The sequence below is a fragment of the Myiozetetes cayanensis genome, unplaced genomic scaffold (assembly GCF_022539395.1).
Source record: "Myiozetetes cayanensis isolate MyiCay16 unplaced genomic scaffold, myiCay2020 scf15, whole genome shotgun sequence".
NCBI lineage: Eukaryota > Metazoa > Chordata > Aves > Passeriformes > Tyrannidae > Myiozetetes > Myiozetetes cayanensis.
The window spans coordinates 13,714,156-13,730,127 of record NW_026087159.1 but is presented as its reverse complement, the minus strand read 5'-3'; the positions used below and the strand labels follow the sequence as shown (position 1 = coordinate 13,730,127).

Below are 15,972 nucleotides of genomic sequence, written 5' to 3'. Positions count from 1 at the left end.
ATCTCCTTGGGTAGACACTGCAGACTGGTCCTGTGATGTTTCCCACTGATGTGCTGTAGCCTGGCAGTGTGGCTTGCTTGGATGCTAATGTCTTTTTTTCTTTTTAAGTTTTGAAGTTTTCCCAATGCAAATAAACCTCAGGAATGTCAGCTCACCAGGCTAATTGTGTGCAAGTGTTCAAAGCTGTTTATGCTTTGGCTGCTCCTTTTGCTGGGAGGTGTCTCCCGAGGAAGCGGGATGTTCAAGCTCGGTGCCGTCCCTTCCCAACCTCCACACCCTGTTATCAGCTGGTGCACCTGGACCCCTCTCTTCTGGCTGGAACTCCCTCCCTGTCAACCCCATGGTTCTGAACTGCAGACATCCATGGAATTATGGTGAGTGCTCAGGAGCTGGTTGGTTGCTTGTAGAGGTTGATGAAAAAAGCTGAAGAGTGATCAGTGGTATAAAATGTTGGGAGCTGCTCTGTTTAGGCAGCCTGGAGAAAAGTAAGAGCAGAGAACCCTGGGGTAGAAGGCTTGGGCATATCCCAGGGATTCCTTCCCTTATTTGTATCCAAGAGCTTGTAGTGAGTACAGAACTGGGCATTGCTCTTTGCACATTTTGGGCACGTGTGCGAAATCTCCTTCAAAGAGAAGCTCTCACTCTTTGGTGGATTTTTTTTCTTGGACAAAGTTTTCAGTTCATGGTCCATACAGGAGCTTTTCACTGAATTGGTTATGGCTCTTCCTGCATGTTTCAAAAGTGGACACAAGGCTCAGGAGGGACATGTCCTGAAGTATCGTACTACAGAAAGCTGAATCATTACACTCAAATCTTCTTTAGAACGAAGTCTCTTATTGACATAAATAAAAAAATTTCTATCCTTGCACACATGTACATAATTCTCAGTGACAGGTCTGGTAACTGACAGTAAGATGCGACCCTGCTGGCCTGGTTTTCATACTGTTGTCCATGATGGAATAATTCAAATCAGCATTTGATCTTATGAATTTAATAGGCAGTCATTTTCATTGAATTTAAAGTTGATTGATCTATCAGGTCTTGCAGTAAAAAAAAAATAGTGCTTGTATAGAGAATATTCCTATTCAGTGTATTGCAGGGGACTGCTGTGTTTCAGGATGCTTGTAGAGATGTGCTGCCAGTCACTGTGCTGTGTTTGCATACTAATCAATGAGTTCAGGAAGCATTATACTTGAGAAATCCTCAGCTATCTTCTGTAGAACAAATTTGATCTTTGATACTCAGGGGAAAAACTTCAAAGTATAAAGCCTTAAGTGTCTCTGCCTAGCATTTTGATTACTACTTATGCATGTTTTGTAGGTCTGGTGTTAAAAAGACTTTCTTCAAGATATGCAAATGCTCAATAAAGACTATTTTGAACTAATTCACTGCAGTATTTTTGCACAAAACTGCATGGCCTGGAAGCAGTGAAACACACATGGCACTGGTTTGATCAGGGGATCGTGTTTTAATAGTTCTCTGTACTAGCACTACAGGAAAACAGCTATTTATTATGCTGTGATGCATGTTTGCATCAGTGCTAACTCTCTGGCTGGTTTTGTGTTTATACTATACAGTCTGTACCTTTCCTTTCAGTCTATTTTTTTCAGGAAAGCCTGATGTTACACTATGCTTAACTTACTTTTCACCATAGTAATTTGTTTTGCCATTGTGTGCTCAGGGCTAAAATATCCTCACTGCTAATAGCTTCTCTCACGGTGATGGAGGCAGGTATTGATCAGGTTAATTTTGGTGCCTCCAGCGGGCTTGGGGAATCAAAGGTGTTAACGGGATGCTGTGATGTAAAGCAGTTTAACAAGATTCAGGGCTTCACACCAGTTTTTCCTCCTCAGAAAAGCATGTTACCTGTGGCAACAACCACTGCAGAGAAAAAAGTAAATATTTTTAATGGGGTAGATTACCTGTTTTGCAGACTTCTAGAGAGTGCTTCAGATGCCAGCTCTTAGGGGGCAAGGGAGGGAAAAGCTTTATGTGAGCGTCTTGAATCCATGCTGGGACATGCTAAAGGACAAGCCAGAGTGTCCCAAGGCACTCAGAAGAGGGTGTCAGGAGAAGCAAAGAGAGAACATGTGGCAATCAGCTGGTGCACAGCCTGCTGGCCCCAGCCCTGTGGCAGCAGGGAGGTGGTTATGGTGCCAGATATTACACCCAGTCTAAGATCTGCTGAACTCATCACAGCTTTAGCCTGGGTGGCACATTGGATATCACTGGCTCAGCTCCTGGCTATGCCCAGTGGGAACAATGCCACTGAGCCTGACCCTCCTGCCAAGACCAGAAGAGGGGCACCATGGCCCCAGGGTGTACCAGGCCTTCCTTGCCAACTGGAAAACACAGTTGGTACCCTCTGGGCTATGGGGCAGCAGTGACCAGTCTGACCTCTGTCTGGTTGGGATGCTGGTGGAGGGGCCAGGGATGGGAGTTAACATTTGGGCTGAGTGATGGGGACTTGATCTGGCCCCTGGGACTGTGGTGAAGGTGTGGCAGGCCTCGCCCCCAGCCCCTGATGTAGGGACTCCTCCACTCCCTGCCCCTTCACTTCCTGACTCCTGGGATGCTCTCCTTCCCTGGACCCCTACAGGGCTCCTTCCTGGGCTTCTCAGCTGCCTGCGGGTGGGTGAGGCGCTGGGACTGAAGCTGTGGGTGTTTGCATCCCCAACAGGCACATGTGAGCAATGTGCCTTTAAGACTAGCAGGAGAGCAATAGTATCTCCCTCCCTCCTGTTAATTGTAGCATGTTTTCAGCCATGCTTTCCAGTCACATTCGCAGGCTGTGAGAGGGAGCAGTGCTGACGCTCGCCAGCCGAGTGCCACCCGGACAGCGCCTGCCCGCCCGCCGTGTGGGTGCCTGCAGGTGATGGGGCAGCGCCTGCAGGTGATGGAGAGCTTTGTGCCAGGAGCAGGAGCCCTGTGTGCCTGAGTTTTCAGGTGACACTGCTGGGCTTGCCACGTCACTTGTGCCCCTCTTGTGTCCCCCCCTTAACCTGCGCGGCCCTGGCCTCCAGCCGCAGGTTCAGCACGCTGGACACCCCGTCCTTGCGGGGCCTCGCAGGGGCTCCCGTGTGAGCCAAGGGCAGAGCTTTGCCGGAGCCTGGGGATCTGCAGCGGGTGATGCAGTGGGAACCGTGTGCTGCCTGGCCGGGGATGGAACTGTGGGCTGCCGTGGGAATGCCTGTCTCCCTGAGCGCGAAGTGACTGCAACTCACACGAGGTTGGGACTACTTCTCGGAAGATGCCCTGTGTGTCTCCGGTCATTCCTCTCCGGTCTCACCGCAGAATATTTGGAGTTGCTAGCTTCCTCCTGCCGAGGGGGGACAAAGGCATAGGCCTCCAGAGGGTTAAGAGCATCTGCTTTTACGCCAAGTGTTCGAGCAGGAAATAATCTGCAGAGATACATGTGCAGCAATTCAACTGCTGCTGCTCTCTCAGGCTGCCGCTGCTGCAGTTCGGTGTGCGAGAGGAGCCGCGCTGCTGGCAGAAGATGCTTTCTTGGTGTGTCCGAAGCTCCAGGCATGGCAGGAGAGCCCCGGCTGTCTGAGCTGGGGTAAATGTCTCCATCCAAGAGGAATTATGTGGACTTGCTTGCTCTGTCGGCTCACGGAGGTAGGTGCTGCTGCCTGTGCAATGTGCTGTGATCTTTACTGGGGGGATACAGTCCTCTCCTCATTCTGGGCTATAAAATGTTTAAAAATTTCCCTTGGGAACGGGGTTTAATTTGAATGCCAGACAGAAAAATGTGTGTGTGGTTTCTGCGTGGGCAGCAGGGAGGAAGACAGCAAAAGGTACCTGAGTGATACCTTTCATGACCGTCAATAAAGTTGTTGCAGTTAATTGAAACAAACTTGTTTTGGTCTCTCTGGAATGCACCTGGGAGCTTTTACTTCTTCCTGGCATATGACCTTTCGAAGGGGTTGGCTGCAGTATGGTGGGTTATGCTTCAGTTCAGAATCTGGGACACACTGCACTCTACAGGTCCTTTCATTCTGCTCCTGTGGACGTGGGGAGGACAGAGGGCACCTACACAGAAAATGCTGCTGACAGGGAGGTGTTGTTTTTTGAGGAGTGAAATTACACTAAGAGGAATTAAAAAAGGTGCTCTTTCCTAAGAGAGAGGGAATGTTAAGGTCCTTAAGGTTGATCTTGGTGTCTGGAAGTAGAGGAGGAAAATTGTTTTAGAAGCAGCCTGTGTCTGGTTTTTGTGTTTTGCTTTTCCAGCTTTGTGGAGAGGAGTTTAGTTCAACTCTGCTAAGTACTTTACCACCAGGAATTTTTGCTTGAGGTTTTTCTTACAGCAGTGTCTTGGAGAGAAAAACTGTCAATGCCATCAATTTTCCTTCTGCTTGTTTAGGAAGTTACCTTCTTGAGAAATCCCTAACAAAATCATCAGCAGCTCATACTGCTCCCTTCTCACTATCAGGGCATGCTTTTTTTGGTTTGTCTTGAGACCTCTGGTGGGAGCTTTATTCCATAAAGATTAAGCTGAAAGGAAAGTTTTTGGTTTCTCTGGAAAAGCAGGGTCTCGGGCATTGGACATCTATTTGATTTTGTTGTCCTGATTGACCAACAGATGTATGTTTGCATGTTCTCCTGAGGGCAGACCCTGCCAAGGAAACCTGGCTACTCAGAACAGGGATTATGTACCTGCATCACACAGAGAGAGGTTTGTGTGTGTTTCTGGTATTGCAGATCTATTAAGATAGCACAGCCAAGAGTGCCATCAGAAGTGTTTTTGTGGCATCCTGGCAGAACAAATGTGTCTTTCATAACTGCACTCTTGAGGAAAAAGAGCAGCCCTGTCATCGGCACTGCAAATCTTTTTAGTCACTTTTGTGACACACTGGAATGTGTTGCTACCTGAGCAGTTTGGTCAGAGCATTTGCAATTGCTTCCTCAACTTCCCCAGGGCTGCTCTGCTATGTTTGATTCAACACTGACATATAGGGAAAGATAGAGAAAAATCCCCTTTTTTTTCTCTGAAATTTGGGCCCAAATTACAGACAAGAGCATGATTCCTTCTTTGCAAGAACAGGACACTTGTGCACCCTTCTCTGGGATCCTGTAGAGAAGATCTCTTCTGCTCTGCAAGATCTTTCTGCTCTGGAAGATCTCTGTGTTGGAGGTGGAGGAGCAGGAGTGGGTCTGGTTGATTCAGTGCTGTGTATGAATAAAGAAGCTACAGCCACTGCTGGGGATGGAGGCTGTGATGACACCTGGGAAGTAGCTGCTCCTCTCTGTCCTGAGGAAGAGGATCCCTTCTTACCCACATACAAGGTAGATCTGGGCAGCAATGCTCCATAGCAACACTAATTTCTGCCACAAAGAGGAGAAAAATCTCCTGGCTTCACTCAGAGAGGCGAAAACACAAATCTATGAACGTTCAGTGGCATCTCAGAGTAGTATTCGTGTAAGGTGATCCGAATGACTTTTTTCTAGAAGAGCATTTATAAAAGCTGGTGAGCACTAAGCAATACCATTGTGCAGGAAACACTAGAAAAGAGATATATTAGTCATCCCATTTACTGCTATTTGCAAAAAGGCAGACTGGTGATTAGAACTGGTTGAATTCAAGTGAAATGCTTCTCACAAAAGAGATTTCAAAAATTCAAAATTAATTTGGTGATTGATGGGTGGCAACTATTTTGGTGGTCTTGCGCCTCTATTCCAGCAAGTGTATTTTTTTAAAATGTCCTTTTACTAAAACAGCAAAGTGTTGGGGCGTATTCCCATGTGATGTGTTGTGAAGGAGTGGATGGGAATACCTTCCTCACAGCCATACTCACATCCACTCAGGAAACCAAACCAGCACATTTGAACCACTGATTATTTCTGAGCAGCTTCTCTGGTCGGTGGTAAAGTTTTGCATTAAACTCGAGTTATGTGGAAGTTGAGAGCCATTTGCTGGAGTTAATAAATAGTAATTTAAAAAACTGTAATTTGTTACAGTAATAACTGCTCAGCACTCCAAGTCACACAGGCTGTACTGATAACCTTCCTCTGCCTGACAGTCACATTCTGTCCCCCCTGTAGGTGGAGGGCAGGGACTCCCCGGTGTGCCCCACTGCAATGTGGGGCTGAGCTCCGTGTTCTTAGGGGTGCAGTGGTAGCAGTGGTGCTGGGATCTCTGTGGGGTTTGCCCTTCTGGAGACAAATGCCTGGCAAACCGTGCTGGAATGGCTGGCCAGTCACATGCTGCTCGTGGAGCAGGGAATGAAGAACAGACAGGGGCAAAGGGAATAGATTGAATCTTCAAGAACTGTTTGCTGGGGATTGATTTCCCCGGTTTCTATGGGGAGGGAAGCATAGGCCAGTCCTTAGGTGCCTGCACTCTTTCAGTAGCCACTGCATTTTAATGGTTTGGACACTGCTTGTAAACCAGCTACAGGTGATCAAAGCCTCTGGCCCAGAAACTGTTGAATCGGAGATGAAACTGTGCCTTTCTGATAGTGCCTGGAGTATCTATAAGAGACTGTGCTGCTGCATTTGAAATCTCTCTGGCTTTGTACCACTTATAAAATGCAATCACAGTAGGTGGTGGCATCAGCCTCCTCTTAGTGAATGCAGATATTTATATTATGCAAAAGGTTTTCTCCCTTTGCTGCATTCAGATGATGACTGGAGATACCATTCTTGTTGGATAAAAAATTGGGTCTGACTTTAGAGGTGAATTCAAAGACCGATTTCTATTTAATATATATAGCAACAAATAGGAACAAAGCTGCTTAAAGAGTACTTTAATGATGAATCATTATATTACTCTTGCCAGTCTGAAAGGCAATAAAAGTAAAAATGGTGCTAGGATTTAGTTGCTTAGAGAATTCACAGAAAGGGACTGTATTGTAGAGAGGGTTTTAGCCCACATCAAAGAAATGTTTTGAGGTACAAAAATATCAAATGACTTTCCACCCCAAAGATAAGAGGCAGCTGCTATCTGTTGTTTATTGTTCCAGAAGGTCATTTTCTTTTGTTGTTAGTCACTCTCAATTTATTGTTGTTTTTTTTTTAAACACTGACTGATTCCCCCACCCCCGTTTCAGGACCAATGCTGTCATAATACTTTCCCAACGCTATAATTTTTATTACCAATCCTAATTAAACGCTGTAACTTTTGAGAATCAGATTAATTTGAACCATCAGTGCAATGCAAGTGCTGTTATCATCAGAGACCATAAAATGTTCAAGGCACCGTAATTTCACTACATAGCTGCAGTGGCATGTGTCCAAGGATGTTTGGCTACCTTTGTTTAGCTGACATGGACTGTAATGTGTGCGCTTCTGAGCAGTGCAGCATGAATAGAAATGATACGTTCCTCAGCTGTTGAATTGCACATTCTAGCCATAAGTCAACAAACATTAGAGAAAAGACATCACCTCTGCCATCACTGAAACGCTCCTTCCACGCTATAAATATTGTATGAGTCCTATGGTTTCTGCACAGTAGATAAAAGGACAGATAGAGGTGGGAGGTTGTTGCACACCAAAACTGCACCTCACTGGTGAGCTGGGTAGCAGTGGGCATGATAGAGTTAGCCACACTCTCACCCAAGATGTTTCTGCCCTTGGCCCACGCTCCATGAATTTGGGTTGCACAGCAGCTACTTCAGCTGGTTTGATCTCCAGCCAGGACACATATTGATCATCACTTCAGTGTCCTGGCCAGAAGGACAGGTTCCAGTAACCTGCTTCCTTTTAGAACAGTTTCTGCATTTTTATTTTTTTATTGTTTTCCCCACAGATGTTGGGTAGCAAGTAGTGAATTTTGATTCCAACTCAAGCAGTGGCAAAGTTGGTCTCTGTGTTCTGTCCCAGCTTTATCCCTTATGTGGTGACATTATGGAAGATCTCTCTGGTCATTACAGATATAATTACCTGGCACTGACAGACAGAGAGGCGTTAATCTGACACTGCAAGCATTTGGGCTGGAGCTTCGTGTTTAGGTTTTCTTCACAGCAGACAAAAAGGCACTTTGAGAGAACCATTACTCCTACTTATTTTAGGTAGTCTGCAGCAAGATGAGATGAAATGCAGACCAGAAATACCCAGCCTTCTCTAGTCCCACAGATGGAGCCTGTGTAACTGGCTTGGGATCAGCTGTGGGGGTGGTGGCAGCAGCGCTGGGTGAGATGGACCCCCCACCACACAACGGTGGCTGGTTTCAGTCCACATTCAGCCAGCTGCCAGCTCCACCTGGGCTGCTCCAGGATCCTCTGAGGGGTTTGGTGGAGGATCTGACTCTGCCAGGTTTGACTCTGCCTTACTGAACTTGACTTGCTTCGTCAATCCATGTTATCGAGTGGGGCTCTGAAGCCTGTGGTGCTGTTTGCCCCTGAGCATCCCAATAGCAGATACTCTTATGTTTCTGCTCACTGGGAGCTGATATTGCTACTTGATTGTATATGCAGTCTTTTTGGTTGGTACTACAAGTCCCCTGCCCCATTAAATAGCAATAATATCCTGCAGACTTGCACGTTCCAGGCTTCATGGTGAGACTAAAGTGGGAAAATCTCTGTCAGTTTAGAGACTGATGCAGATGATACGTGTTTGTGTCAGTGGGTTTTGTGGATCTCCTGCTCCTGCCCACTTCCCAACACCTTGACTGTGTGCAGGGAGTTACTGCTGCAGAGAGAAGGCAATTAGTGTGAGATTTGTCCCATAAAAAAATTTTATATTTGGGCTTTACCCAGCAGGCTTGTTTCAGACAAAATGTGGAATTCAGGAGCGTGTTTTCGTGCCAAGAGTTGCAGCATTTGACCATGAGTGTCCAGCTCTATTTGTTCAGCATATGCGACACTCAGGAAGCTCTGGGCAGACATGTATGATTTCATAACAGCCATTGCTTGTAAAGGAAAAAATAATAAAGTGCAGAAGCATATTAATTATCCACTTTCTAATGTATATAGTGTTTTGCACACTGCTATTGTGGACATTGTTATCTGAGAGACTGTAATCTTAATGTTTCTAATGGGGACTATTGTAGATTTACTGAAACTCTTACAGTTATGGTTTAAATTTAATACACACTCACTTTGAAAAAGCCTGTAGTTTTAGATTTTATGGTACCCAGTACTATGTGCTTGGCTTATGACAGCAAAATCATAAGTGAATGCTGGAATAAATGTGAATTTATCTGTACCAAAGAGATCTCGTCTTGATAACTTGCCTATTTTTAAATGTTAATCATCATATTCTCTTGTTGTTTTCTACAACTGTGGGCAAATACAAAACCTCATGTAAGCAAGTAAGTCTGAGTGTTGTAGTATCAATATGGCAAATATTGTCTAGTAGTCCTTGGTTCATAATGAATGAATGATTCTTGGGATCATGTTATTTGACCTCCTGATGACCCAGGCTGTAGAAAATTTCACCCAGCAACTTCTCCTTTCCTTTCAGAAGAATGTTCAGACTTATTTAAAGAGTGCAGATAACTGGAACTCAGAGGTGTCCTGAGGGTAGTTGTTTTGGTGAGTAATTATTTCTGATGATTTATAAAAGAATAAATCCAATCTGAGTTTATTTCTTTGTTCCATATGTTGAATCATCTTTGTCCTTTGTCTGCTTAATTAAGGAGCCTGCTAGTAATGGAAATCATTTCCCATGATGTCGACAAATCATTGATTAGCTTTCTTTTTCCTGAAGTGATCATATAATTTAAACTCTTCCACACAATCTGTTTTCAGGCCCTTAAATCCTATGCATTTCTCTCTATTTTTCAGCATCTTTTTAAGCTGGACATTAGAGGTGGCTATTCAGGGACAGCAGAACATTTTACTCATCTTCTCATCAACACCATACATAGAAACATCACCTTTCTAACCTTACCTCTCTTCTATCATCTAGGTGTTTCATCAGACCATGGCCCTGGGACCTTGTGTTCCGTTTATCTCCCTGGTTCCCACACATATTTTTAATTCTCCAACTTTCAACCTACAGTTCTCCCTTCTGGAAGTGGAGTAGATCATTTGCCATTGCATTCTGTGATGTTAAATAAGTAGGCTTGTGTTTTTCTGTATTAGTGTCTGATCTTTGGTAAGGCTGGGCATATGAAGGAGACAGAGTTATTTGACCGTGCTCATCTAAGTTTGGCAATATTTATCACTTAAGTTCTGAGTTGCACTGGGCTGTGAAACTTGTCTCTGTAGGCCCAGTTAAAAGCATGTCCATTCACTGATGGTTCCTCATTAAAATTACATCTTGTCAATTATCAGTGACTTCTAAAGTGCTCTGTAGTAATTCCATGTAATGATATTCTTACAGTCAGTGTGTGGTGCATCACTGAGCTGTTGGCAAAAAACAAGCCTGCAGTGCTGGCACAGCTGCTGCCCCCCCCTTCTCCCCACACTTTATTAAGTGTATTAAAAAATAATTTCGGGGTTATCCAAAAGGCTGATTGAGGCTCCCATCACATGCAGATATGGGATTCCCTGCAGTCACATTGATTTCTGTTGCTTTCAGCTTCCAGGTGGCCATTGGTTTTCCAGGAGAGACTTTGTGGACAGGCTTTTGTTGCTATTGAGGTATTCATAAAATCAACCATGACAAAGATAAAGCAAATTACAAATTTGGTTTTTTAGCACTCTTGTTTACCCACACTTTTTGTGAGTTCTGGGGTTTCTGCTGGTGTCTAATTTAATGACTTTCTTTTCATTCTTTAGGAGTTCAGTCCTCCAGCAATTGCTCTGTGATGTTGCTTTGGGTCTCATGTCCATCTCAACTGCTTACAACTGGACTTATATTTGCAGTCCATCCAAAACTCTCCTGTCTATCTCCTTGCCTCATCTGTGTCTTTTCCTTAGCCTGATCATGTTTTTCCATTGTTCTACCCTTGAGGTACTTCCTTTCCAGCAGGATTATGGAGTAAAACCTTTCCTCTTCTGATCACTGGGGTGTTGCTTTCTATTTCCCATCCCCTCAGTGCTCACCCTGGTATTTCTTATTCATTTAGCACCCCTTGTCCCTATCTCTGGGCCTCTATGATTCCACCTTGATTACTTCTTTCTCTCTCTCTTTTTGCCACCTTTGCTTTTTCACAGTTTTTTCTTGAACAGTCCATTTGTTTCCTTGACATTAACAATTACTGACAGCCTGGTATCTTGTCTCCAGCAGAGGCAAATAGCAGATGCTTAGGGAATATTATAAAAACCAGGGTGAGAATATAATAATCTTAATATACCCTGGCAGCAGTGATCAGTGTCACGTATGCCTGACTGTTGTGAATGTGTTTTAGCACAGCCCAGTGGGGGATATAATGCCTAAAACCTTATGGGTGAGGAAAGGATAATTTTATAATATGGCAAATTTTCTTGTGTAACCACCTCTTTCCGAAAGTGCTGCCCTTTCCTTGCTTTGCTTTGCTTAGCACAAGCAGCCACATACTTGTTCCTGAGCCAGTCCTTATCCACAGGACTCCTCACACCTGATTGAGTAGAAACTTGTGTTTCTCTCCCTTGAGTCTCCTTGAGATGGTTGCAGTGTGGCAAGATGAAGGGAGAGATCCTTGTGCTTGCTTATGAGCCCTTAAATGATCGTGCTGCTTGACAGGCTCCTCTGGCATTCAAGCTCTGACTTGTTGCAATTCAATCTGACAAGCGTGATGCTGAAAATTTATGAAAATCATGGCCACAGAGGAGAGGAAGAGACCCAAAGCGGTATCCCTCACCTCCTGAGGGGTTACAGGTGTCTGTCCTGCTTGTCCCGTGGCAGAGCATCCCAGGACCATGCACATGGTGGCCAAGTGACCATCAGCACGGGCTGGCCCCAAACTGCACAGCTGCTCTTCTCCATCAGTGATTTGATGAATCAGGGCTTGACACACAGAATGTGGGAGGCTGTGGGGGTTACCACGATGTGCACTTTGCTACAGTGGGAGATTGAGATGTATCACAGCAGCCAAGTTTGTAGGAGGAGGCGTGTGGAGGGTTTGAGGGCCTTTTCTCTCTGCACCTCCGTTACTTTGGGGTTCATTCACTATTTAGAAGTTATTTGTTGTCTCCAGTATTCCTTCAAATCTGAAACAAGGTCTGAACTGTGTGAAGCAGGTAGAAAAATACATTTCAAATCTTTTATTGATAGGTTTGAAATTGCATTTAAAAAATGCCTCTGTTAGCAAGTAGAATATATTATCCAGGGCACTGAGCAGCTAAATCAGAGGAGTGATGTTGCAGGTGTTAGACCTCTAGTTACTAGTTCTTCAGCTGACACTTCCTCTGCTACCATCACTGCCCTAGTATCCAACACACCACAGTTTGATTTATCCTCACCTGACTGTCAGCTTTACTGAGAGAATTATTTTATTTCAGGGTCCTATTTTCTTCTGTGGTTGTTGCTTAGTACATTACTATCTGCAAAAACTTTTGGAGAAGTCCTTGGAACTTCCTCAGGGTAAAATGTAAAGGACCAGTGGGAAGACAGAAGCACTTTATAGACATGACAGATATTCAGTATCCAGCTCTTCACTGCTTGACCTCATCAGTAAGGGAAAGGATTCTTCTGCTCATATAGGTGGGTCCATAATTCCCTCCAGCTCTAACTGCTCCAATACATGCCATGTGATTGTTGAATAAGACTGGACCTTATTCTTGCTGCCTGTTTTTCCCCCCTCCTCCCAGAAGCAGAGGAGTGCCTATCGGGAGCTGTGCCAAGAGATCCTAGCAGTGGCTTGAGAGGATGTTCAGAACGGGGTGAGGTACAAAATGTGCCTTTCCCAGATGGAGGTTTCCAACTTTGGGCAAAGTTGTGCCGTGCCAGAGCTCAGGAATGTGCGCATATGTAAATTATCTTGTTAGGAATTCAGGGCAGAAAGGCACGTAGTTCCTTTGATGCCAAAGGGAACTGTATCGAGAGGCTCAGGGTAGAAATATGCCTCCTGATCCATGTTTTAGTTCTGTATAAATCATCTGTAAGTATAGCACACTCTATTCATTTAGCTGGTGACAGTGTTATTTAGGGGTGATATGAAACAGTCACAAAGTAATAAGGACTGCCTGAGAAGAAAATATGTGTTAAAGCTCTTAGGTGTAATGCTAATTTAAATAAAACATGTGCTCTATTGGGGCTATAGAACATTTCTCCAGGAAGTCTTTATAATATTCAAGACATAGATGCTTAAAAGTTGGTTTTCTTCAAAATGAAGATGCCATGATTATTTAAGAATGCTGAGACTCCTTTTTAGGTTGAGTTGATTCATTCTGTTCTTAAAAGGATGTTTTATGGATATCTTAGCAGTAGGGACACCTGTGATTATCTAATGTATGCAAATGCAGTCCAGCAGCATATATCCCTAAACATGATGGAAAGCACAGGGAGGAGATCCTCATCATGCTGCCAAGCCAGACCATGTTTCAAGTTAGGCTGATGAGCAAGGGCATGTTAAGCAGATATTACTTTAATGATTGCTGATGCAGATATGGGGCACAGAAAAAGATCATAACTCTCTGTAAAAACTGAACAAAAATAAATTTTGCAAAAAGAAATTTCCAGATTTTATATTAAACCAAATTATGAGTACAGTAAGGGTAATAGCCTTTCCATCTGGGGGGGGGTGTTTATTGCCCCAGCTCTGAAGGTTGTTCACTGTGTGGGTATTATGCTGTAAAGTCCTTTGCTGAAGTGATAACCTTGTGCTGTGTGCAAACAAAGTGAGGTTAGATTGGAAAAATTGCCACTATCTCACAGTGCAGATGCTTTCTAGTTATGGTGCAAATATTAGAACAGACAAGTCTTAAAAACTTCAAGTATACCTTTATACATATTAAAAGATAGGTGTGCGTTTTTTAATGTGTAGATTATCAGAATTTAGATTAGAGCATAGTTATGATAAAAGGTTGTTGTACTGTCTGTTGAGGAACGCACCTAGTGCAGGCAGCTCCATGTGCAGCTGCAGGTTGTGCCTCGGGTGCCTGAGACCCTGGTTGCAATGGATGTTTACCCCTGGTTCTTTTAGCTGTGGCAGGGCAAATACTGTGCCTGCAGCGCTTCAGTGAAACCTCCTGTGGGCTTGGAAAGAGAAGGTGTGAATACTGTGCTAATGATGCTAATTTTGGAGAAGAGATACCCAGGAGGGCAAGTTATCTCCCTCCCTGATGAAGCAGTGAGCACCATGTGCTTACAGGGGTTTGTTCTGTTGCTCTTTAAGTCACTTGGGCTCATGTGACTCCTCTTCTGTATGTTCTCACCTCTCAGAAAATGTGGTTTCACAGGTCACAGTGTTTTTAATTGCATATCTTAATAGGAGAGGATGACTTACAGAGATTATTTTATAGTCCTGCCACATAAACTCTTCAGTAAATGCATATGGTCACAGAATCATTTAGGTTGGAAAAGACCTCCAAGATCATTGAGTCCAACCTTTTGACTGATCAATCCCTTGATCTCCCTGACTTCCAGTAAATCAACACTCCCACCTAAAACTGTTTAATGTTCCCAGATTTCCCTTTCCTGACCCCCCACCCCTCCACCAACAGCGTTGAGGCAGGAGAAGTGAAGTGTCCTGCCTGTAAGACAAACAAACACTTAAATTTTTGTGTAATGCTTTCCAACACACCTCTACTGTGCTGGATCTCTTATTAAGACTTTACAAGCTTGGCTAGTCATGTAGCTTTACTGCTCTGTTTGTCATCTGGCTATTAGCTGTGGCTGAAGGAAGAACTAACTCTGGAATTGAAGTGAAAGGCTCAGTGTATCTGTAATAAACAAGCAAAGAAACAAGCCCCAATCTGCTTAGTCTCTAAACAGTGTTGCTTTACAGCTTCATCAACATTTTCGTGTGTAGGCTGTGTCCTGGGCCATGGATTCCAGGAGGTAATTTCGACCAGGAGATGACTACCAGCCACATCACTGCCCCAAGCAATGATGAATTCAGAACCCTCTTACAGAACTTGCAAGTGGGTTTACAATGTCATCTTATGTTGATGCAGAAGACTGCATCGCCCAGAGATGAGCACAAAGCCCACTGGAAACGCTTTATGAATAATAATTATAGACCTATATTCACCTCTGATTTTTGTTTCCCACAGATTTCTGTGGGAAAACTGCATGCTGAGATAGATAGAATTTTCTCTTCTTCTCTGTGTTGTTCAGGAACTTCTTTTTTGCTTCTGGCTGATTGAGAAAAAATGAGAAAATGCTTAAATTGAACACTAGACTTCCTAATAGTATGAAAAGCATCCTAAGGGGCTTGGATGTGTGTTGTAATGGCAGTGCTGTCTTTGAAGATGGGTAGCTGAGAGGTCAAGCTTGAAAATCTTGATATAATTTTCTAAGATCATTCAGTTTTGTCAGTATGAGAGATTTTTGATTGGAGAGGAAATGAAAGGAAATGAATGAGGTGGTTTTCCTCTTATTTTTTTGCACAAATGTAGATGCTGACTCTGGAAAAGATGAGGATCCAAGGAAAAAGTACTGCCTGGAGGAGTTGCTGCCATCTTTTATAATAGCTCTTGCTGTTCTGCTGTATAAAAATCCACTGCAATGGCATGTAATTTTGGAAATGCATTAGGCTTTTAGTGTCTTCTAAGGCTAAATTACCTGTTTATTAACAATTCTTTGACTATCAGAAAAGCTTTTGAGAGTACTCAGTGCTTCCAGCTTCAGAAATCTGTTTCTTGGAGTTTGGAGCAGTAATTGGTCATAGCAGAGCTCTGCAAATGCAAAAGGTTGACTTTTCGGGTGATATGGTTCATTTCTGTGGAGTCTCTGAGGCTTGACATAGGATATAACAACTCCAGATTAAACATTTTCTCAAGTTAGTGACTTTTATGTGCATGGTGTTTGCAAGCAAGTAGGGAAGGATATTAAAAAGGGAAGTTTTATGTGGATTTAGCAAATAAAAGCTACATAACATTTACATAGCAGCCACATCCTGTTAAATGTCTTCGAATACCATGCAACAAAATCTCTCCAAATACTGATCACTCTTTCACTGTAATTGCAGTGGTCAAGGTGGACTTTGAGTCCCAGACT

At 43.9% G+C, this 15,972-nt stretch overlaps 1 protein-coding gene across 3 annotated transcripts in view; it reads left to right on the top strand.

The window, feature by feature from the left end:
* Positions 1-2,741: 2,741 nt before the first annotated feature.
* The window catches only part of HTR2C (5-hydroxytryptamine receptor 2C), a 194,756-nt gene continuing 181,525 nt past the window's right edge, over positions 2,742-15,972 (top strand). Inside the window, exons 1-2 of one of the 3 annotated variants that reach the window (XM_050310722.1) lie at positions 2,748-3,621; positions 9,406-9,476. The gene's annotated coding sequence lies outside the window, so the exon portion shown is untranslated. Of the gene's footprint in view, positions 3,622-9,405; positions 9,477-15,972 lie in introns of all 3 variants that reach the window. The other 2 variants (XM_050310723.1, XM_050310721.1) reach the window with 2 other exon arrangements.